Here is a 6045-nt window from a genome sequence, read left to right on the forward strand (position 1 = left end):
GCAGCATTGAACGATGTAATGAAAGAAATACCAAACCACGATCTTGTCCTGGTTATGGGAGATTTTAATGCCCAGATCAGAAGTGAAAGAAGAGGTTGGGAAAGTATCAGAGGGGTAGCCATGTTAGTCTGAATCTGTAAAAAGCAACAGAGGGTCCTGTGGCACCTTTGAGACTAACAGAAGTATTGGGAGCATAAGCTTTCGTGGGTAAGAACCTCACTTCTTCAGATGAGGTTGGGAAAGTCATCGGCCCACATAAAACTGGAACAATGACAGACAGTGGCACAAGACGTCTTGAATTTTGTGCCAAAAACAATCTTAGCGTCTGCGATTCTTTCTTAAAACATACGCAAAAAGACATGGATTTCACCAGATGGCAGAATTCTTCTGTCGACCCAACTGCTTCTACACTGGGGGTGAGGTTGACCTAAGTGCAGTGCTCAGGGTGTGAAATTTTTCAGGGGCTGCATTTTCCCCAGTTCCAAACCAACCCTCCAGATGCCTCCACTCCCTGGCGAGACAACCAAAGGGCCCATGCTGTCGCTGCACTGCTGTGCTCATGGGAGCCATAGGCATCTGCTGTGGTTTGGTGGTGCTTCTGTCAAGTGCTCTCCTTGGGCTATGCCATTTTAGCCAGCTCAGGCGTGGCATGAAAGGCTCTATGCAACGTGGATCTCGTTTTTTAAATCCAACTTAATAAAAACCTTGATTACCCATTTCTTTTTAACCCTTTGACTATACCTAGCCATCTTGCTCTTTTCAGGGAGAACCCACCCGCTGTGCTGAATGCCCAGGTACATGCAGGTGGAACACGACTGCTGAGCTCCTGAATGTACCATTCGAGGTGTCCTCCACCTGCCGAGACCAGGAGGCGCAGCAGTGCCTGCCATCTATAGCGATGATTTCATTGCAGTGTGACTGGGTTTTGGCAGGTGCAGTGAAAATCAAGGAGCCAGCAGCCAGATTTAAGTAAGAGGCATGCAAAAAACAAAAAAACAAAAAGTGATTGGCTTCTGGGCATATTCTCCCCTTGATTTGATCTTAGTGGGTGGGGAGCAAGGCTATAAAAGACCCCTTCATGGAGCGTTTTCCATGCTGCCATTCTTCATGACCCCTTTTTTTCGGTCTTAATGACAATTTGCCGGCAATTAGAGCCAGGGATATGTGGTTGCCCGGTGCCGGGGGCGATTCCGGACCCATTTTTGAAACTAAGTGAATTCATGAAATAAAGCCACAGAGGAATTTTAAAGCTAAGCCTTCTGCTCTGTCTTTTTAGCTCAAGCTAAACACGAGCTCGTCTCAGCTGGCTGAGTGCAGAGCTGACAGATGGGCGTACCGCGCTGAGTGAAAAACGAGCTTTGAAGCCCCCAAGCTTGATTCCCCCCCCATCATCCTGCACCCCATTTAGACCAGTATAAAGTGGGTGCAAACGCTGTTGTTCTGATTCGGTAGCATTGTACGCCCACTTGGCACAGGGGTGAATCACACACGGTGCAGGCAATGGAGAATCAGGGCACCGCGGCCACCGCGTTATTCACCGAACATTTTGGGTCATGGGAGTCAAGCCGTCTTTCCTCACCCTGCTGTTTCACAGGCTCCTTGAGTTTCAGGCCAGAAGGGACCATCAGATAGATCATCTGGTCTGACCTCCTGTATATCACATTTCACCCAGTTACCCCTGTGCTGCTCCCAAAGATTTTAGTTAGACCAAAACATTCCAGTCTGCAGGAAACAAAACTGCACCACAGGCAGAGAATGACGGGGGCCAAGGTGCCCCCAGTACCCCAAGCTCTTGCAATGGCAGGGAAGTGATTAGCTGAGATGTATGGATGATCCCTGCAGGCGAACCATGCTACAGAGGAAGGTGTGGGGGGGAAACTATAAGGTCCCCAATTCTCCCAACATACCCCCAGAATAGTTTGCACTGATTTCAGTGGCAGTTCAGTGAGAACAGGAGACTGATTCCCTTCCCTGGATGATTGTTGGGTTTGTCTTTTGGGAGTTACAATCCTTCAGTTGCAAACCCATTCACTACAGCCATGCTCTGTGTAGCCCTTGGTTCCTCAGTTTGCCCCTGGCATTGATGTGGCATGAAGCGCAGGACTGGAATTTGACCTCAAGAGCATGGGATACAGTATAACAGAGACATGAGCATGCAGGCTTGCTCTGAGGGCCATCAGAACTGCCACTGGCAACCTTGGTCAGACAGTCCCTTAGCTATACAATGAAAACAATGTCCATGCAATCACTCCAGAACCAGAAAACCTAATACTAATACAAACAGTCCACAGTAGTGTGCAATGCCTTATAAACCAGAGAGTAGCTAGTCATAGTATCATAATATCTAGCTCTTACGGAGCACTTTTCATCAGTAGATCTCCAAGTGGTTTACGGAGAAGGTCAGTACCTTTTTCCCCATTTCACAGCTGGGGAAACTGAGGCAGAGAGTGACTTGCCCATGCTCACCCAGCAGTAGAGCTGGGAGTAGGATGCAGATCTCCTGAGTCCCAGTCCAATGCTCTATCCACTAGGCAACGCTGCTTCCCAACATGCACAGCTGGATTGAAAAGATCCGACTATGGAGCATCAGTGAAACTAGCTCAATTTTTTGTTTCTTGATGCACAGAAGGTTTAAAACCAAAAATTGCAACTTGCTGTGAAAGATCAGATGAATCAAAGACACACAGGATGTGGGGCCGGGTTCTCTGTTTGCCCTGCCCCTTGTTCAGTCAATTGTATCAGTGCATAATGGGTGTAAAATGCACCCACTTTGCACTGACACAAATGACTGCACAAAGTGCAAGGGAATGGAGAATCACACCCCTTGGTCTCTTTACCCCACCTCCTCCCTACGCAGACCCCCAGTCATCACGAACATTCCTCCCACACATTATCTCCCTTCCCCAACACAACTCCTCATGCTGTTTTTAACTCGGGAAGATGTGCTCGGGAAGGAACGTAACAGCAGTGCTAAACTGATTGGCATGTTTTCCCCACACATGCCACTCTCTCTTGTATTTGGCTTTTCTGTAATCCCACAAAAGGGATTGACAAATGGGGAACATTTGGTGAAATTTAAAATAAAATAAAAGAGATTAAAAGTGAATGGAGGGGGAATTATATCCCATGTTGGGGGCAAGGTCTGTCTCTCTGTTCTGTGTTTGTACAGCACCTAGCGCCATGGGACTTGATCCATGACTGGGACTCTTAGACGCTACTGTAATAGACCTACTAGCAATAAAAATGTACTGCATCTTGCACAGTGAGTCCTGATACCTGACTAGAGCTGCGTGGGAACTGGAATTTCTGTTTTGCAGGAAATTCGGTGATCTCTAAATTTGCGTAGTTACCAACTAGAACAAAACCAAAGAATTTCAAAAATTTCCAGAAAATGACATTGCTGAAAAAGTTTTGGTTTGGGGCCAATTGAAATGTTTTAGAGCTCTGTGTAAGCGTGAAAGCTTCTCTCTCTCTCACCAGCAGAAGTTGGTCCAATAAAAGATACAACCTCACCCACCTTGTCTCTCTTGTTTCAGTGTTGGCGTTTTAAAATGTGTTTACATTTTTATAATATAAATTTCAAAACTAAATACTGACGTGTTCCATTCTGAAAATGTCAAAACAGAATGTTTTGAACTCATCAAAACTCTTGTTTTCCCCCTCACTTTTTCCCCCCTGAAACAAAATTTTATCAAAATAGACATGTTCCCATGGGAAGTTTTGGTTTCCAAAGGAAAAACATTCCATTGAAAAATTTCCAGCTTGCTCTACAAATAATAAATGATAATGCGAACGTGCCGCCTTACCAAATTCTCTGGCAACGCTGCTGGGTGGGGGAAAGGCCAAAGGAGTGGGACAAGCCTGGCCAGCTTTGGGGCCTCTCTTTGTGCCACAGCATGGGATTGTAAAAGCCAAGTGCTCTCTAGGCTCATCGACCAGGGAGAGAGAAGGAGAGATGGAGTTGGGAGATAGAAGGGGAATGAGCACCTCAAAAATAACCCCTTTGTTGGGATCCTCAAAATCGTAAAGTTAGCTCTGCTTCAAGTCAGAAGGTGGAATCCTGGCTTCACTGATGTTAGTGAGGCCAGAATGTCACCCAGAAGCAGCTGCCATAGGCATTTTGGGGGAGCCCAAGGCGCGGAAGAGTCATGAAAACCATGGCGATGTTCATGACCCAGGTGCAGAACCAAGGAGTGGGAGATGGCCCTCCATACCTCTTCCCCTCCCACCCCCAACATCCCCTCTGAGGTCATGGGCAGGGGAGACTTTAGGAATTTGATTGGATGGGGAAGATTCCAATTCCTTCGAGTCGCCACTCATCCCAGTTTTTGATTGGGTAATTTTTGTATCCTACCTTTTGGGATGCTCCGGGGTAAGAGCAATGTCACTCTGGCATGATGAGGAGACCGTGATCTCACAGCATCACATCATGACTCTGTGCTGATGTAGAATCATGATGTCCAGACATAAATGCCGTGGCTAGGGCGGTATGAAACTTGCCTGGTTTGGTTTTCAGGGGCACTAGTGTGATGGTTTCTTTTTTGAATTCACTTCACCAGGTTTGTATCACGGGAGTTTTGGGTTGAACCAAACCCACAACTGCCCGATTTGGGGGTCAAAACCAGGCAAATCCATACGGAATGGTTCCGTCCACAAACCATAACTCTGCCTGCCCCCGTTTGCCCAGAAGTCCACCGTAGGTTAGCAGGAAGGTTGGTGAAGCTCGGCAAAACCTGGTCCCAAGCTTAGAACCTTTTGCAAAATTTTGCCCAGCTCTAACAACTATGTGACATGTGAGTTTTCATTGTAGGACACACCTGCTTCCAAACCGACAGGTGGTCTCCTGCCAAGGTGCTGGAACTCCTTAGCTCCGTAAATACACAGAGTATGTCTACACTGCAGCCACCGGGTGTAACCACCATTCCTGTAGATATGCCCAAGCTAGCTTCAAGGTAGCAGAACTACTGAACAAACCTGCCTGGAACCCTGGATAATTACTCCCATAGAGTGAAACTTGCACCAAGCCCCACTTCAAATGGGCAACTCCACCCCTGTCTTAGGTGACTATTCAAGACACCTGCAAAGTCTCTAGGACTGTTTTGTTTTTCCTATAGTCAGATAACCACCCCTGTTAACCAAGCAGTTTTTGTCACTATCTTGGCAGGTTGCACAAGACAGATTTTGAAGGAACAAGGTTCTACATAACTGTGGGATTCTCGGGTGTGTTCAGTGACCCCCATATGCACCTGAGACTTGGGGCATCTTGCTAGAACTATATAACCCAATCAAGTGTTTTGATATTATTCCAGTGCCTAGAATCTCAACCCCACTCATGACACATGTCCAGGCTAATCCAGTGTAATTAGAACCTCTGATTTTAAAACAGCTTTTCTATTTTGAGAACCGGGTTATTTTTAATGCTTAACATTATATCTGAAAACTATTTGAAGTTTTTTTTTCTTGTTTCCTTCTGGATCAAAGAGAGATGACATAGAAGGGCACTGTCAGAATGGCTTATATGTCAGGTTTTTTTTTTTTTTAAATCTCTCCTTTTTTTTTTTAAGGGATGAAATCTGATTCCACTGACTGTAAAAATTCACCCGTTGAGTGGTCCAACATGTTTAAAAAATAAATCAAGAAAAGGATACTTCTTGTAAATTCTGTAAAAGCCAAATCTCCCCATTTCTATCACGACAGCATGACTGTGTGGCTTTGTGATAAGAACTGAAATGAGCCAGAGATTCTTCTGCCGTTTGAAGGATAGGTTTTGAAAAGAGTCATGAATAACTTAAAGGGACATTGTCAGGTGAAATTGGGCCCCAAATTTAAGCTTTGCCAACCACCAGCTGTTAAAGAAGCTCAGGCCAATAGAAATATTTCCACCAATGTTATTTAATTCCAACTGGTGGGAGTTTTTAAAAAACACAGATCAACATTTCCTTGCAGCATTTGCAACCCAAACATCACAGCCTTAGCCGGCAATATGAGTGAAACTGACCAGACACAGACGTCAACATAACTCCTCTCATTTCAAATATGTGAGAG

This window comes from Chrysemys picta, chromosome 20 (assembly GCF_011386835.1).
Source record: "Chrysemys picta bellii isolate R12L10 chromosome 20, ASM1138683v2, whole genome shotgun sequence".
NCBI classification, from domain to species: domain Eukaryota; kingdom Metazoa; phylum Chordata; order Testudines; family Emydidae; genus Chrysemys; species Chrysemys picta.